Source organism: Pelodiscus sinensis, chromosome 2 (assembly GCF_052426305.1).
Source record: "Pelodiscus sinensis isolate ZL-2025 chromosome 2, ASM5242630v1, whole genome shotgun sequence".
Taxonomy (NCBI): Eukaryota; Metazoa; Chordata; order Testudines; family Trionychidae; genus Pelodiscus; species Pelodiscus sinensis.
In genome coordinates, this window is record NC_143053.1 from 87,741,144 (window position 1) to 87,767,785 (window position 26,642).

The window sequence follows — 26,642 nt, forward strand, 5'->3', positions numbered from 1 at the left end:
TAGGAGCCTCTTTGGAACAAAGCTTGAGAATTGGTTATTGGAGTCTTGGAAACCAAAAAGAGAAGTTAAAAGAGTAGGAAGGTGCTCCTGGAATAAATCAAAAAATTTGATATTTGGGAGAATGGAGACAGAATGTGCAAAAGAATTCAGAGAGAGAAGTAGAGAGGGAGAATGAGAGAGTAAGTAAACAGCTGGGAGCCTTAGTGGAGTATGAAATGCTCTCTGTTTACTTTTGAGTGTTTTCACCTTCCTTTGTCTACTCAAGAAATCCTTGAATTGCCTAAGTTTGTGTCTAGACTACCTAGTTTTGTCGACAAAAGTGGACTTTTGTCGACAAAACTATACCAGCGTCTACACTACTGCTGAGTTCTGTCGACATAACGTCGACAGAACTCAGCAGTTTTGTCGACGCTGGTATACCTCATTTTACGAGGCATAACACCTTCTGTCGACAGAACTCTGTCGACAGAAGGTGTTATTGCCTGTAACGTTGCGTCCAGACTACGGAGTTCTGTTGACAAAGCAGCTTGCTTTGTCGACAGAACTCAATGTGTCTGGACGCTCTTTGTCGATGGAAATTTTGTCGACAGTATCTGTCGACAAAACTTCTGTCGACAAAACGCGGTAGTCTAGACGTACCCTAAGATAATTCAATCAGCACATACACAGACATCTGCAGGTAGAGAACGAGTCTTTCAGAAGGCGTCTACACTACAGCTCAAGCTGTGTCACTCAGAATTGTGTTTCAACATGGTTCTTCCTAACAAAGATCTGACAAGGTCTCCTTGGGCAACATAGACTGGAATGAAGTCTAAATGGAATACCTATAACCAGGGGTGGCCCTAGACTTGCTGCCAGCAACTGGTGCCCTAGGCGAACCATGCAATCGGCACCCCCTACCCCCCAACCCCAAGGGCAGATATTGACTGAGGGTTTTGGTTCTGTGCTGGGGAGAGGTGAGCTGGGGATGGAGTTCTTTAAATAATCTAAACAAAAAGGCCTTGTGTGTGGGTTTTCCCCCCTTTCATTAGGGGCCAACGGCGGAGGTATCATTGCTGGTCTCAGTGAGAGACCTCCTTGCTGCTGTCATCACATAGATATTTTTTGAGAACTGCCACTCACATCCAGAAAAGCTGGGATGATCAAAGATACCTAAGATAATTAAGCATCTAGCTTCTGAGAAACTGATTTCCTTGGGCTCCTTTGAAACCACCAGACCAAAATGATAGGTGGTTTTCTAATGAGATTTGGAAAGGTTAATTTTATTGTAATTTCTCTCTTCCGATGATCCTACATCAGAAGTGTACAGACTTCAAGATCAGCTGGTTACTTGCCCACAGAAGGTTAAAGCAAAGCAAACTCCATCATTATAAAGTAATTCCCTATTTGAAAGGCACCGGGCCGGATTCCTGATGGCAAAAGAACAAAGTTCCATATACTTTCATCTGTATTTTTGGACATCCTGGTGTTTCAAATAAAGGACAAGTATCTACTAGTGAATTAACTTTAAGAAAAAGTCAGGGTTTAAAAAAAAATATCCGACAGGGTGTATAATTGAAGTTCTGCAGCAGTTTAGGCCAATAAGCTTCTAGCCACCAACTAATACATGCTATAGTCTGACAAGGCAGCAAAACTCTAATCATCAGGGAAGCATATGGAGTAAGAGTGAGGGAGAGACACATGGGGATTCTGTGACAACCACCAGAGCTTCAAACGCAGCACAGAGGCCTATTAATTTATTCCATTGCCCTGCCTAAAAGTGCTGACCTCCCCCACTAATCCTGGCCCTTCAGGGGTCTTAATTTCCAGCATTGCTCAACCCAGTCAGGCCTGTTTAACAATTTCTTTTCTGAATTAGTCTCTTTGAAGAGGCCCTATTTTCTGTTCAGTGACATGAAAGAGATACTGATGCTGATTATCAAAGGCACATGCCTCCAAAACACCAAGCGTCCTAATGCCCAAGGGAGGTAATATTATCTCTGCCTTCAACTTTTACATCCTCCCGCTGAGAAGGACGGGGTGGTTAACTAGCACATCATTCTCTTTTTCTTTCTTACTAATTTTACATGAGATATTAAGCACAGGCAAAGTGAATTAATATCTCAAGGCTTGTAGGTTACAGAAAGGCGACGCAATCTTCTGAACTGGACGCTGTGGTGATTGCTGCAAAGATGGCTTCACTGTGGGTTTTGGAAAAAAGCAGGTTTATCTACATTTTGTTGCTGCTCTGCCAGGAAATTTCACTGCTTTTACTTGGAGTCTGCATAATCTTTTCTTAATGTTTTTGTAAGCTCTGTAGCCTGAAGCTATCACTCCCTACTACCATCTGGTGAACAGGGGGTAACAGAGAGATGCTCCATATGGGAAGGAGCTCTCCACCACCATCTATTGGTGAACAGGGGGGAGCAGATGCCAAGGATTGCTTAATTTCCCAGCTATACACCCAGACCTCCAGATAAATAGAATCATAGAACTGGAAGGGACCTTGAGAGGTCTTCAAATCAAGTCCCCTGTCCTCATGGTATGACCAAGCACCATATAGATCAGTGGTCCCCAACCATTTGGAGCTGCCGGGCGCCAGGGGGCGGGGCTGTTTGCCCACCGGGTGCCAGGGGGCGAGGACACTCACGCGCCCAGGGGTGGGGAAGTGCATATGCCACACCCCCATGAACCACGTGCTTGGGGCCAGCAACACCATGCGCCACGTGGCCATGGGCGGGGCCGCCCATTGGCCGCAATCCTGGGGCCGGCACCCCCCCATAGCCACGTGCCCAGGGCTGGCACCCCCCCATAGCCACGCGCCCAGGGGTGGGGAGGCCAATTCGCCATGCACCCGGGGCCGGCGCTCCCCATGTGCCCGGGGCTGGTGCTGCATATGCGCAGCACGCCCAGGGTGAGGCCAGCCCCGAGCACTTGGTGGGCGCACACAAATGCTCCCGTGGGCGCCATGGCACCCGCGGGCACCGTGTTGGGGACCACTGATATAGATCATCCCTGATACGAGCTTGTCTAACCTGCTCTTAAAAATATCCAATGATGGAGATTCCACAACCTATCTAGGTAATTTATTTCAGTAGTTAATTACCCTCACAGTTAGGACGTTTTTCCTAATATCCAACCTAAACCTCCCTGGCTGCAGTTTAAGCCCATTGCTTCTTGTCTTGTCATCAGAGGTTAAAAGAGAATAATTTTTCTCCTTTCTCCTTGTAACACTCTTTTAGGCATTTGAAAGCTATGATGTCCCCTCTGTCTTCTCTTTTCCAAACTAAACAAACTCAATTCTTACAATCTTTTCTCATCGTTCATGTTTTCTAGGCCTTTCATCATTTTTGTTGCTCTTCTCTGGACCTTCTCCAATTTCTCCATAGCTTTCTTGATGCAATACTCAACTTGAGGCCTAATCAGCTCAGAGTAGAGGGAAAGAATTAGGGTATGTCTATACTACCCCGCTAGTGCGAACTAGTGGGGTAATGTATGCATACTGAACGTGCAAATGAAGCCCGGGATTTGAATTTGAATTTCCACGAGGCATACAGATAGTTCGGAGTGGCTTGCTAGTCCGAACTATCTAGCCCGTGCCGCGTGTAGCCGCGCGGCACGGGGTTCGAACAAGCCGGCATTTAAAAATGGCGCCGGCCGGCTTATGCAAATAAAGCCCGGGAAATTCAAATCCCGGGCTTCATTTGCACGTTCGGTATGCCTACATTACCCCGCTAGTTCGCACTAGCGGGGTAGTGTAGACATACCCTTACTTCTAGAAGCTCCATAAGCAGTTCTCTGTGACCCTGTACAGTGAGCAGGGGGCAAGTACAGCTACAGAAAGCTTCATCTGTAGACAGTATAGGGGACAGTGATCACGAAATAATAGAGTTCATGATCTTAAGGAAAGGTAGAAGGGAGACCACCACAATTGAGGTTATGGATTTCAGGAAGGCAGATTTTGATAAGCTCAGAGAACTTGTAGGTAAGGTCCCATGGGAAGCAAGACTGAAGGGAAAAACAACTGAGGAGAGTTGGAAGTATTTCAAAGGGACGTTGTTAAGGGCCCAAAAGCAAACAATTCCGCTGTGTAGGAAAGATAGAAAATATGGCAAAAGACCAGCTTGGCTTAACAAGGAGATCTTGCATGATCTCAAAATAAAAAAGGAGTCATATAAAAAATGGAAACTAGGACAACTAACAAAGGAGGAATATAGGCAAGCAACACGGGAATGCAGGGGCAAGATTAGAAAGGCAAAGGCACAAAATGAGATCAAACTAGCTACAGGCATAAAGGGAAACAAGAAGACCTTTTATAAATACATTAAAAGCAAGAGGAAGACCAAGGACAGGGTAGGCCCACTGCTTAGCGAGGAGGGAGAAGCAGTAACAGGGAACTTGGAAATGGCGGAGATGCTCAATGACTTCTTTGTTTCGGTCTTCACCGAGAAGTCTGGAGGTGTGCCTAACGTAGTGAATACAAGCAGAGAGAGGGTAAGTTTAGAAGATAGGATACACAAAGAACAAGTTAAAAATCACTTAGGAAAGTTAGATGTCAGCAAGTCACCAGGTCCTGATGAAATGCATCCCAGGATACTCAAGGAGCTGATAGAGGAGGTATCTGAGCCTTTAGCTATGATCTTTGAAAAATCATGGCAGAGAGGGGAGATTCCAGAAGACTGGAAAAGGGCAAATATTGTGCCCATCTATAAAAAGGGGAATAAGAACAACCCAGGAAATTATAGACCGGTCAGTTTAACGTCTGTCCCAGGGAAGATAATGGAGCAGGTAATTAAGGAAATCGTATGCAAACACTTGGAAAGTAATAAAGTGATAGGGAATAGCCAGCATGGGTTTGTGAAGAACAAGTCATGCCAAACTAATCTGATAGCTTTCTTTGAAAAGATAACGAGCCTTGTGGATAAGGGAGAAGCGGTGGATGTCATATACCTAGACTTTAGTAAGGCATTTGATACGGTCTCGCATGATATTCTTATTGATAAACTAGGCAAATATAACTTAGATAGGGCCACGATAAGGTGGGTGCATAATTGGCTGGATAACCGTAGTCAGAGAGTTGTTGTTAACGGTTCTAAATCCTGCTGGAAAGGGATAACAAGTGGAGTTCCTCAAGGGTCTGTTTTGGGACCCGTACTATTCAATATCTTCATCAATGATGTAGATATTGGGATAGAGAGTACTCTTATTAAGTTTGCAGATGATACCAAACTGGGTGGGGTTGCAACTTCTTTGGAGGATAGGGACATAATTCAAAATGACCTTAGCAAGTTAGAGAAATGGTCAGAGGTAAACAGGATGAGGTTTAATAAGGAGAAATGCAGAGTGCTCCACTTAGGAAGGAACAATCAGTTCCATACATACAAGATGGGAAGCGACTGTCTAGGAAGGAGCATGGCGGAAAGGGATCTAGGGGTCATAGTGGACCACAAGTTGAATATGAGTCAACAGTGTGATGCTGTTGCAAAAAAAGCAAATATGATTCTAGGTTGTATCAACAGGTGTGTTGTAAGCAAAACTCGTGAAGTCATTCTGCCGCTCTATTCTGCACTAGTTAGGCCTCAGCTGGAGTACTGTGTCCAGTTCTGGGCGCCACATTTCAAGAAAGATGTGGAGAAATTGGAAAGGGTACAGAGAAGAGCGACAAGAATGATTAAAGGTTTAGAGAACATGACCTATGAAGCCAGGCTTCATGAACTGGGCTTGTTTAGTTTGGAAAAAAGAAGATTAAGGGGGGACATGATAGCGGTTTTCAAATATCTAAAAGGGTGTCACAAGGAGGAAGGCGAAAATTTGTTCCTCTTGGTTTCTGAGGACAGGACAAGGAGTAATGGGCTTAAAGTGCAGCAGGGGAGGTTTAGATTGGACATTAGGAAAAAATTCCTAACTGTCAGGGTGGTCAAATATTGGAATAAATTGCCAAGGGAGGTGGTGGAATCTCCCTCTCTGGAGATATTTAAGAACAGGTTAGATAGACATCTGTCAGGGATGGTGTAGACGGAGCTTGGTCCTGCCTTGAGGGCGGGGGGCTGGACTCGATGACCTCTCGAGGTCCCTTCCAGTCCTATTATTCTATGATTCTATGATTCTATGATCTGCATAAGCTTTCTACACAGAAGTCCTTGAAGTGACACCTCAGACTTGTGCTCCAAACCACCATGCAGGTAGAAGAATTGTATACAAATGCCAGTTTGGTTGGGGAGGGAAAGGAAAAAAATCTGCTGACAAGGACTCTGCTCTAGTGTTTTACAGATCAGAGACCCTTCTCCCCTGCAGACTGTGCAAAGAGGTGACATACCATGAGACATGATGCAGATGTGTCTTCCCAGTGAGAGACACCAAGGTGAGGGGAGGTGGGGGCACTCTGCTGGAGCCACAGAACGTAGTAACAGCACTGAGTGACCTCTGGTAAGCACCAATACTTCTGAAGTCACTGGCTCTGGGTTAGGTGGTGGAGCCTGAGGACCAGACCAGGAGTACTTTCCGTCAGGGCTGAAGACAGGTCTGCCCAGGTGCCTTCCTAGATTCTGGGACTGTGCTGTGCCAGGACACCACACATGAGTGAGGCCCAACAAAAAAAAATCCACATTAACATTGGATATTCCTACCCCAGGATGGAGAACTGAGTTAAGGGGTTATTACCAAAATATGTAGTAGAGATGGCAATTTTACATATCATTTATTTATGTGTGTTATCGCTGTATTTTCCAAACATGATGTGGTGTCATCTTGTCCCTAGTGAAGTTTCTCTTATGTTATATGCAGACTCAGTGCTTGTGAGACGGGGTATGTCTACACAACAGAGCTCTTTTTCCAAAAAACGGCTGTTTTTCTGAAAAAAAAAAAAAAAACCCAAAAACCCTCACGTGCACACTGCAATTGCGTGGATGCTATCTGTCAAAAAAGCAGGTCGCTTTTTGATGCGCCTTTGCTGTGTAGTCGCTCTCTTTCAGAAGTCTTTTTCACAAGAGCTCTTCTGGAAACGCTTCTTCTGAAAGAAGCCCGTAGTCTAGACATAGCCTGGGGGAAGTGTTACCTGTTGAGAATATGCTGGGTGTGGGGTTGAGCTGGAGAGGTTAAAATTAAGTTTAAGAAAAACACTTAGGCAGTAGAATCCAGTCCTTGCTGCTGACAACATCTTGCAGGAGGATTGTATTATCTTGTAATTAAATGGGAAGAAAATGTAGAGTAGCATTATGATGGATATTTTAACGCCCACATGGCCCTCTTCCACATATGCAGATTTTTCCAATTACTCTGTATGATTCTTTTATGCAGAGCTTTGTCTGATATGAGAACATTATTATTCTAATCATCAGTCTCATTTATATTATGGTAGTGTCTAGAGGCCCCAACTATAAAGAAAATGTGCTACAAGTTGAACCTGCATGGTCCGCACCCTCGGGACCTGAGCAGTCCCCGACCAGGGAGTTTGCCAGATCAAGGGAGGTCAATGCCCCCTTGCTGGCTACCCCGCTGCTGGCTTCTCTCCCTGGGACTCCCATGCCTGGGGCTCCCTACACTGCTGCTCTCCCACTAATGCTGGCCCTGCCAAGGCTCCCCACCTGCTGCCACCAGGGGCTCCATGGGGTTCCCCTGGTGGGATGTCCTGCTACAGCCAGCCCTGTGTGGCCACTGTTGGCCCCACTGCCACTGGGGATTTCCCAGGGTTTCCTGGCCAGGGCTGCCCAGCTGCCGCCTCCCCAGCTGTCACCTGGCTCTGCCAACACCGGGTGGGTGCTGGGTTCCCCAGACCAGCTGCTGCTGGCTCAGCTGGGACTCCCCAGATCCTGCGTCTTCCAGGCTGGTTACCACTCCAGGCCTCTGGGCAATTTGGTCCAGCAACATCTGTGGCCTTGCCAAATCATGGATGTTGCTGGACCAGAGAGTCCTGGATTTGGGAGGTTCAGCCTGCACATACATGGGCAGTGTTCTATTTTCACTTGCTTATAGGTACTTTATTTCTTAACCAACATGTTGTGACTTAGAAAATCACGCATTCCTCATTTGTGAGAGCCATATTAGAACCTAGATCAGGCCAGGGCTGATCATACCCTCCACGGGCTGGATCCAGCCCATCAAGCTGCCAGATCCAACCTGCAGATGTAGTGGGGAGTCTTGGGCAGGCTCCCCTGCTTGCCCCAGCTCTGCACACCACTCAGAAAAGCCGCGGCGGGGCTGTTTGTGTTCCACAAACTGTGAGCCCCGAGGGCAGTGGGGAGGAGGGGGGAGGAGTGGTGCTTCATGGCTGCTCCTGCTCCTGCTCCCAGCATAATCCCATTGGCTGGTTTCTGGCCAATGGAAGATGCCTGTTAGAAAAATAGGCAATATGCTGAAGTACCACTCCCTCCTCCCCTCAGGCTCTTATTCACAGACCACATGGCCCTGCAGACTGGATGGGGGTGGGGCAGGCTCCTGCCTGAGAAATGAGCGGGCTGCTGGCTGGGAGTCTCCCTGGTAAGTCTTCTGGCAGCCCCTCCTTCCCCCAACTCTCTGCTCCCCCACTCCTATTCCTACCCTGACCCCACATAAGCCAAACCCTTTGCCCCCTTCCTGAGCCCATGCCCCCTCCCAAACCCCTGCACGCCAATCCTGTGCCCCAGGTCACAACTGCCTCCTTCACCCAAACTCCCTCCGAGACCTCACAGGTCCTCCTGCACCCAAATCCCTTACCCCAGGGGTGGGCAAGACTGCCTCTGTGAGCCAGATCCAGCCCATCAAGCCAATTCATCCAGCCCACAGCCACCTTGATACTCCCACACCCCAGGCCAATCAAGACCAGGGGACGGGGGAGCTAATGGTTCTCTCTAGGCACTAGGGTGTGGGAGCAAAGACTTCACGCACTTCCTCCTCCCCCGGGCCAATCAGGGAGCGAGGGAACATGGGAAGCCTCCTGGCCCCGCTCCTTCTGGTGATTTTAACAGAAATCATAGGGCCTTAGGATGAATTTCTATGGTCTCAACCACAACTAACATGAGGCTGGGTAGTTAGTACACAGTGGGCTCAATTTTACACACCATTAGCTATGCAAATGCAGGTGCAATTACTTGCAGTTATGCATGTTCTAGCTGTGCAGCTTGTGGATGTGCATGTGCTGCCACAGCAGGAGCCTGATGAAAAACCTGTTGATGGTGAATCTTTTTTATTGAGGCTGGTGGACAACCATTCAGATGGCTGTGGCTCAGTCCCACATGCACATACTCATGAGGGTGATCGTTTTCTTATCTGTAAAATCAGACCTAATATGTTCTGAAATGGTGGGAATGTAGCTTATGGCAGGATGAATGTTTAAGTTGTCAGCTTCAGGCATTCTGGCCACTTATGTTACCAGCTTTGAAATTTAATTTGAGCACAGATTCTAAATATGCTACAAAGAAGAAAGCCTCCTTTTTGCATTATTGCTCTGTTTCGGAATAGCACTACTACCCACCATTCACAATTGTACTAAGTAATATTTACCAGGAAACACAGAAGTAGCACATAGGAACACAGTTCCATGCTGTTGCTTCATACAATGCTAGTATGTGGACTTCTGGAGCAGCAGAATGGTTTGTCTTCTCTTTATTACCAAAGATGAGCTGCTCTGCAGTCTGGCTAAACTGGCTGAGGTCTAGAGGAAGCTGATTCCACTCAACGCTGCATGTATGTGTTAATGGATTTTTACAGTCAGAATGAACATGATGACGACCATTTTTCTCATTCTATCAGTGATAGCATTTAGCCTCATACCTTGGGAACAAAAAGCAATCTTGCTGGCCAGTGACGGATGGTGTGCTTATTAAAAGATCATTCCGACGATGTATGATCACACAGAACAAAATGACCCCTCCTTACTGTTCATTTTTTATCTTGCGTTGAAAAATATGTTGTAATGATTCATAATTTACATCAGACTTCTGCTTTTTAAAAAGTGCATTTTGTGCTCTTGAAAAGTACCTGTTTACTGTCACAGCATGGCAAGCCCTTCATCTGTATATCAGGCATGGTATTTGTAGGGGCAGTGCCAAATCTTAGCCATACTGGCTCACTTCTCTTCTTCAACTCTCTCCTAGAAGGGCCATGCTAAGTGTGAGTGGATACTCTCCTCTCTTTGCTGAAACCGTATTTGGCTTTGCTGATACCACACCCAACAAGACTTTAAATTTAATGTCAACTCTGCTACTGACGTTAGTTGGTGTGATGTGGATTCCTGTCCACATGGAAATGGACTGCATCTACCTAAGACCACGTCTCCACTTGCACACCGGAGAGCGATCTTCTGGCATTCAATTTAGCAAGTCTATCTAAGATCTGCTAAATTGAGTGCTGAGAGTGGCTCTGGTCGGTACAGATATTCCTTGTAGTCATGAGGAGGAAGGGAAGCTGACAGGGCCTGTGTGAAAACGGTGCCAAGCTTGGCTTATGGGAAGCTGACTCCCGCTATGTATTTTCAGTATAAAAACGTAAGAGTGGCCATACTGCATCAGACGCATGGTCCATCTAGCCCAGTATCCTGTCTTCTGGCCAATGCCAGATACTGCCAAGGGAATGAACAGAACAGGACAATTATCGAGTGATTCAACTTTCTTTTAGACTAACTGTGCGCTGGCTAAGGTAATAGGTCTTTTATATCAGCCACATAATAACAAGAAGCACATAATAGCAATAAAAGTAACTCAATATGCATTCCGCCTTAGTGTGTCACATAACATACAAGATTTACCCAGTGGAAAGGCTTATGACCCCTGCTGTATCCGGTTAGTTTAAACAGTTTGTTCCATAAAGCCCTGCTTTGAAAATGAAAACTTTTGAGGCAGATTTGTGGTTTTAAGGCTTATAGTATCATGGACAGACGTAGTATTGAACCAGCACTTTCATTTTAGTGATATCTATTAGCAGAATATCATTTTGTTGATTCATTGTGCTATGTAGTATCACCCCACGTGCTCCCTCCCCACGATCTCTCTTTAGAATTTCCTTGAAGTGGATTTTCAGGATCTGATCCCAAGCTCATTGAAGTTGATGGAAGTCTTTCCACTACTTAAATGGTTTTTTAAACAAACCCTCATAGTATGATTGTGTGTCCATGTTTTGGCTTGCCATAAGCTATTATGTGATACTTGAAAAAACACTGTGCAGATTATAGCAAACAGAGGTTATGGGGAAAGCAATTAATCTAATATGATGTGATGTCTACCTCTCTTGGATTTGTATTGTCAAAATGTTTTAGATTTTATAACGTATCATAGGGTATGTCTAAACTACATGCCTCGTGGGATGAGGTTTACCGGGGAGGTCGACAAATGCCTCTGATGTCGACTGTAGAGCGTCCAGACTAGCGCACTGAGCTGACAAACAGCTGATCGGCACAGCACGGCAGCCATTTAAATTTAAATGAAGCGGCGATTATTTAAATCACTGCTTCATTTCCCTATGCCGGGTAGCCTAATCTACATGCCTCTGTCGCCAGAGGCATGTAGTCTAGACATACCCATAGAGCCTATATATGGGTTTTCCCTCTGATCCAATTCCCATCATCGAATGTAATGATTCTCCATAGGTAAGTATGTTTCTATCTTTGGAGTGTCTGTGGATTAGATGGTTATCATTAGCTATTGCTGTAATTTTGCCAAAGTCGGCATGTGTTTGGGGATCTCTGAGTAGACACAGACCAAGAGTACATTCCCCACCAGAATGAGTTTGTTATGCCTTTGAGAAATTTCTTGCCAGTCTTTTGCTAACCTGCACATTCTTTTTCACCTTGCACCAAGAAGTTTCCCAAGTCTATGTCTGCATTCCTCTTTTTTCTTGATCATGCCAGTGGTTATCAGCAGCCCACAGAATATTTTGCAGCAGTTCATGGAAGTTTAAATTTGATTTTTAGAGTATAGAAGTTTTAGTATAGCCCTCTGGGTCAGCGTTTCTCAACCTTTTATTTTATTTTATTTATAAAGTATCCCCTTCTCAAAAAAAAAAAAAAAAGTATCCCCAGCTCCTACCGTTTTCAGACACACAATTTTTTTTCTACCATTGTAATACATTTGTTTAAACAACTTAATCATAGCTGAGTGGGCGATGACAGTTTTGGGTGTAAAAAGGACAAAAATAATAAAGCGCTGTAAAACTTAAAACCAAAATTCAGTTTTTTCCAAATTTCTGTTGTGTTGAAGTACCCCCCAGTCTTCTCTCGAGTATCCCTAAGGATACTCGTACCATTGGTTGAGAAACACTGCTCAAGGGTGACCCTGAGTCTGTTTGCTATAAGGTTTTGCCATTTCTCTACTTCTTATTTTAACTGATGTTCAGCTCCTGTATATGGATTATTTTTGTAACTCATGTTAAAGAATTAAACACTAAAAAGATTTGGAGAAAATCCAGTGTTAAAAAAACTCCAACTTCAATGAAGTTATCTTGCATATGTTAAAATTGCATAGTGGGTTTGGTTTTCTTATGGGATATGCAGGTTTCCTAATGAATCTCTCTTTTTTTTCTGTAGAATCAAAGTTGTAGACCTTTCTAGAATTCAGAGCAAGTACAGACAGTATTTTTTTCTGGGTTTGCTCATAAGATATTAATGTTTCTTCATTAAAAGTTTCAGCTAGATTCCCTATAACTTTCTCATGCCAAATCTTTCTGCAGATGTCTTTGCCTGCTATTTTTGAAGGTCTCATTTCCTGAAATATACATATTAAGGTGTTCTGTTGGGTATATATAGAGTGTATATTAAGAAGCATGCAAGTTTCTGAATAAATGTTGCATGTTCATAATATTACTGGGCATAAGTGTGCAAGATCCTTATGTTTTATTTAAACTTGGAATTGATTTGGAGAGTCCTCTTTCTCCCAGTACACTATTCATCAACAGGATAACAATGATCAGAGAAATGCTGGTGGTCTTGACCATGGATCTGTTTTTTCAGTTGTTGACCCTTGATTGTGGAGTGTTAATTGGCTTGATCCTTCTTTTTCTGGGCAGCATTTCTGCATACAAAGCCACAAATGTATCCTGTGGCTGGAGAGAAATGTGTGCATTCTCAGTCAGCTATTTCATTATTATGCAATTGTCTTCCAACATTGCTGTGTGGTACAAAATGACACATACTTGGATGGTTTCAAACAGAGATTTGTTAGTACCATTCTGATTATGACACAGTTTAGGACCAGGACAGTGGTAAGCACAAAGGTTGTCAACTGTGGTGAAGCCAGTTTATAAAAATTGATAAAATCAATCCTTTCTGTCTTACATACCGTTTTATGTATCTCTCAACTATAATTACAACTCTTGAAGGAATAAACCACCAGATAAAAATACCTTTTATTTTTTCATTGATTTTTATTGCTTGCAATTCTATATCTTCCTTCAAATATCCAGTAGGATAATCGAATGGGGGAGGAAGAAAAGGGAAGCAGATTATAAATAGGATTGACCAAATTCTTCTGTCTTATTACAAGGCAATGTGATCTAGTGGTTAGGGCTCTGGATGGGGGTACAGGTTACTTAGATCAGGCCCAGACTGAGGCATGGGGAAGCCGGGCAGCTGCCCGGGGCACCAACCAATGGGGGGCGCCTGATGACAGCTGTAAGGGCACGCGGTGTCCCTTACAGCTGCCATCAGGTGCCGCATGCCTGGTTCCCGCGGCGTCGGCCCCGCAGCACCGGCCAGCAGTGCCCTTCCCCCCACAGCTGCGGGGCCCTGCATGGCCCGGTGTGCGCACCAGCAGCGGTGGCCGGACCAGGCTGGGCAGCACATGCACCGTGCGACCCGGGGGGCGGGCACCAGGATGCGTGCCAGCGGCCGTGGCCAGCCTGTGCATGCTCCATGCGCCCAGGGTGCCAAAAGGGCTCGGGCCGGCCCTGACTTAGGTCACTTGGTAAACTGGACATAAGCAAACCACGTGTTTTAATATGGCTTAATGTAAATGTATACATCTAGGAACAAGGAATGTAAGCCATGTTTACTTGGATTCTATCCTGGAAAGCAGTGGGCTATCAGCTGGACGTGAGTTCCCAGTGTGAGGCTGTGGCCAAAATGGCCAATGTTATACTTGGGAGCATAAAAAGAGGAATCTCTAGTAGGGGTAGAGAAATTATTTGATTTCTTTATTTGGCACTGACCTGACCATTGCTGGAATACTGTGTCCTGTTCTGGTGTTCACGATGCAAGAAGGAAGTTGAAAAATGGGAGAGAGATCAGAGAAAGATTAAAGGATTAGTAAACATGCCCTGTGGTGAAAGACTCGACAGATTTATTTAGTTTAACAAAGAAAAGGGCAAGGAATGTCTTGATTACACTCTAGAAGTACATAGGAATAAATATTGATGGATGGGCTCTTCAGTCAAGCAGACACAGGTATAACAAGAGCTCATGGCTGGAGGTGGAAGGTAGACAAATTCAAACTGGAAAGAAGGCGTAAATTTTTACAGTGAGAGAGAGTAACCACTGGAACAATTTACCAAAGGTCATGGTTGGCAATTGTCAAATCAAGACTGGATGATTTTCTAAAGGAACTGCTCTAGGAAGTATTTTGGGGGAAAGTTCTTAGGCTTGTGCTATATGAAAGATCAGGCTAGCTGATCCCAGTGGCTCCTTCTGAATTTGGAATCTCTGGATGTGTCTAGACTACAGGGTTTTGTCCACAAAAGTGGACTTTTGTCGACAAAACTATACCTGCGTCCACACTTCCACTGAGTTCTGTCGACATAACGTTGACAGAACTCAGCAGTTTTGTCGACGCTGGTAAACCTCATTTTACAAGGCATAACGCCTTCTGTCGACAGAAGGTGTTATTGCATGTAAACTCTCCTTTGCGTCTACACTACCATGTCGACAAAGCAGCTTGCTTTGTCGACAGAACTCAATGTAGTCTAGACGCTCTTTGTCGACAGAAGTTTTGTCGACAGTATCTGTCGACAAAACTTCTGTCAACAGAAGCCTGTAGTCTAGACGTACCCTATGACTCTATTCCTGGGATTGCTACTAACTTGCTGTCGGAGTGTCACTTCACTTCTGGTTCCCTGCTGGCTCTTACCTGTTTAGATTCTAAGCTCTTTGGGCAGGGTACTGCTTCCAGCTCCATGTACAGTGTTTGGTACAACAGTGCTCCATGCTTGGATGCGGGCCTCTAAGTACGACTGTAAGACACATAATAAACAAACCTACATCCACTGACTCCCCCACTGATTAAAAATCAGTGCTGCAGGATTTATATCAGGTTGGAAGAAAAACTTCCTTTGGAATCATATAATAAAATGGAAAGTGATTATGAGAGTTAAGGACCAGGTAGATTCAGACTTTTATGCCAAGCCTGGAGCAGGTGGGTAGTACAGAGCCACAGTGACCTAGAACAAGCAAGGATAGCCTGTGAGTTAGGCCTCCCCTTCTCCTCCCCCTTCTCAATGTACTGTTCCTTTTGGGGAGAGCAGCAATGAGCTGCCCCTGCACGTCCAGTGCCACAGGGATACCAGATCTGCTATTGTGGAAGGCCCTTGCCTAGTTGTGTAAGGAAGGGGAGAGGTTTCCTGTCTGACCCAGCATGGGCCTCTCATGATCTGGCCTCCAGCATTTGCCAAGATTTTGTGTTTTATTATGCCTTGCACCACATCTGAGCTTTCATTTCAAAACAAACCAACCTGTTGGCATTACAGAGATAGTGTTCACAATGTGCTGCTGTACTATAATTCCACCCTGGCAGAAAACTGTCTGCAATTAAATGTCTGTGAACAATAATAACTTCAGAATCTAATAGGGAACCCTGTACATGCTAATCTAGTAAATCACTGGTTTAAGAAGCACACACTCATTTGGGGTTGAGACGCCTGTGTTGGGTAAAATTTGTGTCTCAGTTAGAGACAAGGCGGGTGAGGTCATATCTTTTATAGGACCAACTTTTGGTGAGTCAAGCATTTGAGCTATACAGAGTTCTTCTTCAGGTCTGGGAAAGATCTCTGTTATATCCATTCTGTCCTGAATCTGGATGAGCATAGTTGCAAGCAGAACTTTAGCCTAATGTGCACTTTTGCACTGAAAGAGTCCTGATGAAACCCTGAAATAAACATTTAGGGTTGGAAAGTGACTCTCTCTGCTGCTGTGGCTTTTTTTAGAAAGCTTTCAGGTTGGGATCAGAGGAAAACAGAAATCTTTGAAAATGACTGACTCTTTGAAGCACTTTCCACTGTATTATGTGATTCGAGCCAAAAGAGGGTTTGTTTCCTTACCTGATCAGTAATTCACACTAGTATTTCATCTGGACTTGCTACTGAGTGCAAATGGCTACTTCTGGGAACAGGCTGTAAAGTCATGTGCCAGTGGCCTCATCCTTGCTGCCTGCAGAGTTTGGAAATTTCCAAAGATACCTTTTTTTCTTCTACATTATCCAGGGCTGGTTAAAGGTCTGGGCTCTTGTTAGGAGACAGGCAGTGAAATGACAGGGGAGGTGAAGGGGAAGGGAGTGAAAGAATCAGAAGTGGCAGTCTGGCTTGGGGAAGGATACATACAGAGACATGAGAAGAAGAAGAAAGTGCAGAGACAGGAAATTTGGAGAAAGGAAAAGAAAAAGATGGAAATAAGAAACAGGAATGTTTAGATTTCAAACTCATTAGGGCAGGTGTATGGTCTGCCTCTGGGATTGTACAATGCCCGGCATGCTAGGGCTCAAATTCTGATCAGGGCCTCTGGAGACTGCATAAAACAGTGGCGAGAGGGAAGTCAGGGATACTCAGCTTGAGAAGGAACTGCTAGTCCCAGATGTACGGACAGTAGTTGGGCTGTGACAGTTAAGCACTTGGGCTTTCTGAAGAGGAGGGGTGACCGGATTGGCTAGAGAGGGGACAGTGTGTCTGCTGTACATGTTCCTTTTCACAATTTGATCCATGGGGCATCCAGGTCCATTGTTTCAGATGAACGTGGTTGTTTGTGTTCTCAGGTGGAGACAAGGCAGCAGAGCATGAGCTGTTGCATGGAGAAATGGCTCAACTAGTAACGTGTGATACAAGATTGGACAATAAAATGGCAGTTGTCCAGTAGGTTTAGCCTCTAGTGGGCCACCACCACTATATTTACCTGCATAGCTGCACTGTACGGGTGCTTGGTCCTGCTGTGAGGGCAGGAGACTTGGCTTGATGATCACTTGAGGTCACTTCCAGTTCTAGTGTTCTATGAGTCTATGACTGCAGTTCCTGTTGGCTGCATATTGCCGTTCCTGGCCAATGTGAGCTGCAGAAAGTGGCATGGAATGGGACACCCCTTCCCATAATTCCCATTGGCCAGGAAGACTGACAGCCAACAGGAGCTGCAATTGCCCACACCTGTGGAGGTGCAGGTAAATATAGTGGCAGAGGCCTGTCAGGGGCTTATTCTGGGGAACCGAATCTGGGTCACGGGCTGGTATTTGTCCACCCCTGGATTAAATTTGTCCACCTAATTTAATCCCTTCTCAAAGGGTGCTCCTTCAATTGCCAACACTGCACAGCAACAGGCACATTTTCTGGTAGGTTCATGGCAGGTTTCACCCCACCATAAAAGGGTGGGGTGAAACCTGCCAAGAACCTATCAGAAAATGTGCCTGTTGCTGTGCGGTGTTGGCAATTGAAGGAGCACCCTTTGAGAAGGGATTAAATTAGGTGTCATGATGGCATTAGTCAGCTCCATCCTGCTCAGTCCCAAGCAAAGTCCTAGATCAGCTCCTGCTGCATGTTCAGCTTTACAAAAGCATCAAGCTGGCTGAACCAATTGATAAATATATAAAGCTTCTACACAGGGAGAAATAGTAACAACAAACCTTCGTCAATGGATTCCAACTTACAATTGTCCAATTAGGAAAATAAAGCCTTTTTTATAAATCGAGTGCTACTAGGCCTGGGCAAGCCAAACAGTGTGAAGAAACAGCCAAGCCTTAGCAAAGCAAGCCAAACATATAAGTCAGGCCAATGAAGCTGACTGAATACATGGAACACGAAAAAGAAAATACATCACTAACAGATGAGGTCACTGTGACCTCCAGGAAGTAACACCAGAATATTCTCCCTGGCTTGGCTTTCCTTGGCTCAGACTGACACATCGATGCAGAGAAGAGCGTAAGCCAGGCAATCAGAGAGAGCCCAGCTTGAGCTTTCATTGGCTTGTGAACCTCCCCTTGATAGACCGGGTAAGTGTTTTTTATTTCATAGAATACTCTTTCAAACAACTCATGAACAGATACACATTTCAGAGTGCACAGTCCTAATCTGATTCGCCTGGACCTCTCAACCCGGGAATTTTATTAAGAAATTTGTTAATGCTCTGACCCAGTTCTGATTTTTCTTTGAGGTCTGATTCCTGAAAACAGTAACATCAACTAGGTTCCTATTTGTTTTATTTTTCTGAATCTCTGCATAGAGAGCATGGAGTATAGAGAGCATTAGATTTGAAAAAAGCACTGAATGTGTGATTAATGCCTATCTGTCAATCTATCAGTGCAGACTCTTCCTTTAGTGGTGAGCCAGAGAAGGCTGAAGTCCTGGCAGGGCTAAAGATTTGAGGGTCTTGCTGAACACTTTAGCTGGGGGTAGGTCAGTGTGCAATTGTGTATCGTGTTGATGTATTTTTGCACATTTGCTTAGTGATGTCATTAACATTTTATATATATTAAAGTCACCAAGGCCTGATTAAAATACAACCTAGAATACTCAAGGGACTGAGAACTGAGGAGGTATCTGAGCCTTTAGTGTTTATTTTCAAAAAGTCCTGGAAGATGGAAGACATTCCAGAAGACTAGAAATGGGCAAATGGAAGAGCCCATTTATAAAAAGTAAAATAAGAGCAACCCAGGGAATTACAGAACAGCCATGGGAATTACAGAACAGTCCCCAGAAATATAATGGAGCAAATAATTAAGCAATCAATTTGCAAACACCTAAAAGATAATAAGGTGATAAGGTCAGCATGAATTTTTCAAAACCAAAATTGTTTCAAGCCAACCCCATTGCTTTCTTTGACAGAGTCACCAGTCTTGTGGATAAGGGGAAAAAGTAAATGCAGCCTAGCTTGACTTTAGTGGGGGGGAAGGAGGCGGGCTGGAAGAATCTGTATAGTGCAGGCATGTCCAAAGTCCGGCCCGCGGGCCAATTGCGGCCCGTGTTCCGATTTAATATGGCCCCTGCTTCCTCCCCCTCTCCTGGCTCCCCGGCGCTCTTTTGAACTGGCGCACCCAGCGCGCCGCTTCCGGCCGCGCCGCTGCCACCGCTGCCGCCGCCGCCGCCGCCCATGGCCTCCGCGGTCCTAGAGCCTGCCCTGTAGGGCACGTCCGCAGCCCCGCTCCCCCGCTCAGCTGCGGGTTCGCCCTGCCCCCGAGGCCGCCGTGAGGCCGACGTACCCTGCGCTCTCCGCCCGCCTCCGACCCTGCGGGCCCTCCGCCTTGGGGCTGAGAGTGCGGGGATGGCCCTCACGCATGTTCACTTCTTCAAATCTGGCCCTCTTTGAAAAAAGTTTGGACACCCCTGGTATAGTGGGAGTGCTAAGAGTCACTGAACCAAACTGTAAACCCTGCTTGTAATGGAAATCATTTCAAGCCAGGGAGGCACAGCAACACCTCCTGTGCACCTAGTTTCAGCATCTGTGCTTTAGTGAGGTTTTAATGATATCTCCTATGACCTTCTCATAAACAAACTAGGGAAATACAACCTAGATGGAGCTATTAGAAGGTGGGTGCATAACTGGTTGGAAAATCATTCCCAGAGTAGTTCTACATACAGAGCATATAGCAATAAAGTAAATGTGTATCACAGCAGGTTTACTAAATTCATATTCGACATTGACTTAACTACACAAAAAGACATTGGACCTGATTCTCATTCATACTAAAGTTCCTTTATATCACCCTGGCACTATCAAGGGGCCCTAATTTGCCAAGTCTCCTGACTGGCTGTCAGGTTGTTTCTCTTTAGATCTGCTGCTCTAAATAATTCTAGCCTGCTGCAGGAGCTTCCTTAAGAGATTAAGGACAATATCTGCAAGGACAATGCGTAGCCCAGATTTCACAAAGATAATATTTTACCTCCATATCAGAGCATGAGCCTTAATTTGTAATATGCTCTTGGCTCAAAATGTCAGCAGAGAAAAGTAGGGATGTAGACTGTGGCCAAAAAAACTTTGCTCCTCGGAAACAATGGAACACTCTGTAAAAGAGGATGAAACTCATCTGGGCAGGAAACAGAACTTTCTCATAGGCCAGTTCAAGACTGTGGAATGAACTTGTCCCCGCCCCCACCCTGGACTAAGGACCATCTCAGACCTCACCACCTTTCATTCCAAGTGCAAGGCAAGGTTGCAGAAATGTCCCTTGTCTATGCCTACATTTATAAAACAAGACATTTCACTGCACATAGTTCTCCTCTGACTGGACAAACACCATATGACAATGTTAGTTGTGTTGCTTGATGCACTTCTGGAAGAATACCACTAAGTGTGACTGTTAATAGATAGGAGGAATGTTGGCCAGCACCCAGTAACTAAGGGTATGTCTACACTACAAAGTTAGTTCGAACTAACTTTAATAGGCGCTACACTAGCGCTCCGCTAGTTCGAATTTGAATCGAACTAGCGGAGCGCTTAGTTCGAACTAGGTAAACCTCATTTTACGAGGATTAAGTCTAGTTCGAACTAGCTAGTTCGAATTAAGGGATGTGTAGCCCCTTAATTCGAACTAGTGGGAGGCTAGCCCTCCCCAGGTTTCCCTGGTGGCCACTCTGGCCAACACCAGGGAAACTCTATGTCCCCCTCCCGGCCCCGGAGCCCTTAAAGGGGCACGGGCTGGCTACGGTGCCCGTGCCAGGTGCAAGCCTGCCAGCACCCAGCCAGCAGACCCTGCACCTGGCACAGCACAGAGCCACCCACCCGATGTCCCCCAGCCCACCCCCTCTTCCCGGGACCAGGCTGGTGGCTCCCGGGAGTTTGCCCTGGACCGCAAGAGGCGGGCACCTTCCTGGGCTAGTGCGGACATCGTGGACCTTGTCCACGATCTCCGCACTAGGCACAGGAAAGCGGCCGTCTAGGGCAGGAGAGCTGCCAGCCTGGCCACCCAGGAGCAGGTGTGCATGAAAATCAAGGGGGTCCACTGAGACCCCCGACCCTGAGCCCTGAGCTTACAATGGCCGTCCTGGGTCAGACCAAAGGTCCATCTAGCCCAGTAGCCTGTCTGCCGACAGCGGCCAACCCTAGGGACCCTGGAGGGGATGGACCGAAGACAGTGACCAAGCCATTTGTCTCGTGCCATCCCTCTCCAGCCTTCCACAAACTTTGGGCAGGGACACCACTCCTACCCTCTGGCTAAGACCACTCCATGGACCCAACCTCCATGACTTGATCTCACTTCCCTTTAAACTCTGTTCAAGTTCTAGCCTTCACAGCCTCCTGCAGCAAGGAGTTCCGCAGGTTAACTATTTGCTTTGTGAAGAAGAACAACTTTCTCTTACTAGTTTGAAGCCTGCTACCCATTCCTTTCCTTTGGTGTCCTCTAGTCCTTCTTTATGGGAACTCAGGAAGAACTTTTCTGAATGCACCCAACCCCTGCTTTTAGAGACCTCTATCCTGTCCCCCCTCCGTCTCCTCTTTTCTAAGCTGAACAGTCCCAGTCTCTGTAGCCTTTCTTCATCTGGGACCTGTTCCCAACCCCTGATCATGTTAGTTGCCCTCCCCTCTCCCAGCCTTTCTCTTCCCCTCTCCCACCTCCTTTTCCCAGTCTCCCCCCAGTTTTGTTCAATAAAGACAGAGTCAATGTTGGAAGAAACGTTATCTTTATTTTGTACATCAATAAGAAGGGGGGCTAGGGAAGGGTAAGTGGAAGGAGGTGAGGGAGGAATGGGGTACGAGCCCCCGATGGGGAGGACTGGGCTGGCTCTGCGGGCTTCTGGGGGTGCAAGCTCTCCTGCAGCCCCCCAATTACTCCCTCTCCCCAGATGGCAGCCTGCGGCAGTGCAGCCAGGCTGATGGCCGAGTGGTGTGATGTGCCCAGTGTGGGCACTCAGGGCACTCCAAGCCAGAACTTCTTTGCAAGCGGGGCACCCCTTAGAACTGTGTGTCCGGGGTGGGGGTCGGGACCCTTTAAGCGCAGCCCTCGGCTAGCCTGAGACAGCATCTCCATGCTCTAAGTCCTCCTCTGATGCCCTGCCGGCACTGCTTCCAGCCATCCTTAAGCCCTGTTCAGAGTCCACTCAATGTGGACTTGCTAGTTCGAACTAGCAAAACGCTAATTCGAACTAGTTTTTAGTTCTAGATGCGTTAGTTCGAACTAGCTTAGTTCGAATTAACTAATTCGAACTAAGTTAGTTCGAACTAGCGCTGTAGTGTAGACGTACCCTAAGGGATTAAACTCAGGTAGGGTATGTCTACACTACCACCCTAGTTCGAACTAGGGTGGTAAAGTAGGCAACTGGAGTTGCAAATGAAGCCCGGGATTTGAATTTCCCGGGCTTCATTTGCATATTGCCAGGTGCCGCCATTTTTAAATGTCCGCTGGTGCGGACTCCGTGTCCCGCGGCTACACGCGGCACAGACTAGGTAGTTCGGAATAGGAAGCCTAATCCGAACTACCTAGTCCGTGCCGCGTGTAGCCGCGGGACACGGAGTCCGCACTAGCGGACATTTAAAAATGGCGGCACCTGGCAATATGCAAATGAAGCCCAGGAAATTCAAATCCCGGGCTTCATTTGCAACTCCGGTTGCCTACATTACCACCCTAGTTCGAACTAGGGTGGTAGTGTAGACACACCTGTAGCTAGCAAGGGTGTTGGCAGGGGGCCAGGAGAACCAATTGGAAGACAGTGCTGAAATTTGAATTGGATATAGATACTTTGCCTGCTTGCTTTGTGTGGAAGAGTTAAACCAGGAGTTGAAAGACACGGAATGATTCAAACCCAAGCAGGACTACCATGCTTACAAGGAATTCGGGGCATGGAAGTAGACTGAATAAAGAGAATATTATGAGTAAATAAAGAGAGAAAAGTGAATCTAGTTGTGATCAGGGTATATTTCTTTATTTTGTGGTTTGGTTTGAACTGCTCTGTGTGAATCTATGCCTTCCCTCCCCATTTACCATCTAAGAATTGTTCCCAGACATTTTCTCTGTGTTTTAATTTGTTTTCCTTAGTTGCTCTGTAACGTCTAACAATCAAGTATGCTTTATCAAGTATATCTTTTGGTTTGCAATAAAAGTCACTTTTTTAAGGTGGTGATTTGATTCTTGTGTCCTGGAAAGTACAGGAGATCTGCCTGTCTGTGTATGTCTGCATTTCTTTTTTCAAGCTCTTTTGAGGCAAAAGAACTTGGGGGTAACTTTGCTGGAGAATTCAAGTGTTTGTCCCTGGTTTTAGGGATAAAATCATTTGATGGCGGCAGCTACCACCTAAAGTCAGTGAATCTGAGACTCTGGGGAAGTTTTTGTAATCAGAGCCTGTAGAGGCAAGATATATATAAAAACTGATTACCTGGTGCTACATACTGATATCATTAACCTGGGGCATCTCCTCCTGAGCAACTCCATCGCCTTCAGTGACGTTAGTCCAATTTGCAACATTGCTGTAAACTGGGACCCGAATCTGGCAACTTGAGTAAAGTTTTCTTGTCCTTGGTTACATGTAATTAGTGGGTTTGACTCACTTCTCATTTATACCTGTTGCAAAACAGCAGTAACTCACTAATTTCCAGGGAGTTACACCTGTGTAGAACCGTTGGGAGAGTTGCACCTGTGCATAAATGAGACCTAGCTAATAAGGGCCTCAATCTAACCAGATGGGGGTCAGCTGCATCCATAGAAGAGCTTCCAACTTTTCCTGCCTTTTCTCCTAGATGTTGCAGAGAGCAGTCTATGGGTCTGGTGGATCACACATGGAGGGGGCAAGAGAAGTGAGGAGAGAAACCTGTATCCAGTACAGATAAAGGTAGTTTAATACAGCCAGAAACTGTATTTGGTCCTCCTACAACAAGGACCCTCCATGGTAAAGGCCTCCCACCTCGTGGGCCCCAGAGACGAGACAGGTTGGGAAATCCCAGGTAATAGAGTTTCAATGGAGCTACACTAGGGGGAAGCCACAATTTGTGGACCAGACCTTTGCTTTCCTCTGCAGGGACAGATTCCCCTCGCAGCAGAAAAATGAAGAGGAAACTCCTTGTGGGATTGTTTCCTGTCCTGAATGTGTGTTCAGTCTGACTCTGTGTTATTACTGTTGCTTTATATTGCTCACCTTTAGTTAGTCTCTCTCTTTCTCTCTCTGTCTCCCGTGCAATATCTCTTCATCTGAAAGTGTGAATTATGATCCACCACATAAATATGGATAAAAGAAAAGCACATCTGAAATCCCAAAACGTTCAAGGGGAGATCTTATCTTTTGTTACATGGAAAGAAGGGTTCAGTCTGGTTCCAATAAAGGATAACTTAAAAGGCAGAAAAATAAGCAACAGAGCATCAGCTCTCACTTTAGTGTGTAAATTCTGAAAAGGCCACCTGTCAGATCCCTGCTGGAAACCAGCATTTTGTTTGGCAGCTGGCTGATTGCCATGATGAAATATTGAAGTGTTTGGAAACTTGTGGGACTTTCTTCAAAAGGCATCTTTTCCCCTCCCTCCTCTCTAAATAATTAAATTTTAAATGTGCTGGCTTGCAGTTATGAAAAGATAAGGCACAACTGCAGGATTCTTTCAGACATACTAGCTAGCAGTGGAGGGTTTTTTGGTTTTTTTTTTTTTAAAGATTTTTGGCTTTCCTCACATGAAATACAAAAGAGATCATACCAGTCACCTGGTGTCTGTTCACTCCAAGGAGGTAGTATAATAAAATGCCTGATCCTGACCTCAGTTACATGAGTAACTCTGAAATAATGCCAATGAATCCAACACGACTTCAATGAGTCAGTGTTGTTACACCAGTGTCAAAGTGGTGTATGAGTCAGACTCTGATCTTCCTAACACCAGTTTCATACCCTGCCAGCACTCAAATGGCTCAGTGAAGTGACTCCAGATTTCAGCGACTCAGCGGAGCTCCTCCAGATTTACATGTTACTGAAGGCAGAATTTAGAGCTACAGCTTGTTAATTGGGAGATACATTGTCACACTAAAAGATAAGAATTTCAGTCAAGCTTGTTTGGCAAATGTGTTTTTCTCATTTTGACCATTTTCTCTAGCATTACATTTTGTTTCAATGTGTGGCTGGAAGCAAGTTACCTTGTGATTTTAGTTCTTTCATGAATGCAGATCTTCAGCTTACCACCATCTGTTGTATGAAGATAAAAGAGAGGGCATTAATATTAGGGGCTTTCTTTACGATGGTGATTATCTACGTAGCATGTGCCCAGGGAGCTTAATCCAGCCCCATCATACATGTACAGGGCTCCCAGGAAAGCGAATAGGTGCTATAAAAACACATCAGAGTCAGAGCTGGTCCCAGAATGTGTATGTTTTCCCAGGTCTGTTACAAAATTTTGTACAATATTGTGCAAAATCTCTCTCTTTTACTGGTTGTGTGTGAATTTAATGTCCACGAAGAATGCTAGAGTTGACTGGCCAAGGGGCTGATGCCCAGATCAATGGGAGTTAGGCACCTAAATCCTTTGAGGATCCAGACCTGAAATTCTCTTGATCCACAAAGCATGGAATGAGCAGCAATAGTTCAGGCTACCCCTGTTATATCACCCCCCCCCCACCTTCCATCCCAAAGTGCCTTCCCTGGAGGGAATCTCTGTAGTCAACCCCACCTTCCCCCACCTAGCATACCGGCCGCCCATGGTGGCAGGGGAAGGATCTGGGCCAAATACAGGAGCAAGGGAGGGGGACCAGACTGTGATTCTCTTAGTGTACTTTGGGGCTGCACACAAGCTGGGCCTTATTCAAGACTGGTGTCAAAGCCACAGTTGATCTTATGGTAATTTTGCTATTAACTCCAAGGAGCGGCTCTGTGCTGTGAATACTGACAACGGTGCCATTCGTACTTGTGATGTAGACAGAGGCTCACTGGCAACTGGCCTGAGATCACCAAACTCACTGTACAGAGAACTGAATAGCCATCACATGGTGGTAACTTTTGGTCTCTCTCTACTACTCTGGGTAGGAATTTTAACCTGAAGCTCTGAGCTATCATTTACACAAGGATTTATGGGTTAGATTCTTTTAGGACTAACCCCTGAAGTGCTTTCTCTGTTCTTACTGTGTCTGTTGGTGTCAACGGGCGCGTTGCAGGAGTAAGAAATGAGAAGAGCCTTCAGGACTTGAGTGTAGGTTCTCCTCATTGTTTCAACGCTGGTGACATCGCTAGCATTCCAAATAAAACAGAAGGAAAAAGGAACAAATGCTACGTGGCAATAACTTTGGCTTAATAGCTTTTATGTGTTAACAAGGTAGGAGGAAAATGCTATTCATTAGCTTCTGCCATGGCCTGCTGGGTTATTGAATCTTTGAGGGTATGTCTACACTACCCTCCTAATTCGAACCAGGAGGGTAATGTAGGCATACCGCACTTGCAAATGAAGCCCGGGATTTGAATTTCCCGGGCTTCATTTGCATGAAGCCGGCCGGCGCCATTTTTAAATGCCCGCAGTTCGAACCCCGTGCCGCGCGGCTACACGCGGCACGGAGAAGCTAGTTCGGATTAGGCTTCCTAATCTGAACTAGCTGTACTCCTCATTCCACGAACTAGCTAATCCG

The 26,642-nt window shown here is 45.7% G+C and overlaps 1 long non-coding RNA gene across 3 annotated transcripts; it reads right to left on the reverse strand.

Moving 5' to 3' along the window:
* Positions 1 to 12,761: 12,761 nt before the first annotated feature.
* On the reverse strand, positions 12,762 to 26,217 carry LOC112544858 (uncharacterized). 3 transcript variants are annotated; one of them, XR_003088187.3, is made up of 6 exons: positions 26,146 to 26,217; positions 25,167 to 25,215; positions 24,190 to 24,242; positions 15,006 to 15,108; positions 14,092 to 14,121; positions 12,762 to 12,987 (listed from the first exon to the last, which is right to left on the reverse strand). It is a non-coding gene; the product is annotated as an uncharacterized LOC112544858 (long non-coding RNA). The 3 variants fall into 3 exon arrangements; XR_003088189.3 differs by lacking the exon at positions 12,762 to 12,987 and having other exon boundaries at positions 14,034 to 14,121; positions 26,120 to 26,201; XR_003088186.3 differs by lacking the exon at positions 12,762 to 12,987 and having other exon boundaries at positions 14,035 to 14,121.
* Between the last annotated feature and the right edge of the window lie 425 nt (positions 26,218 to 26,642).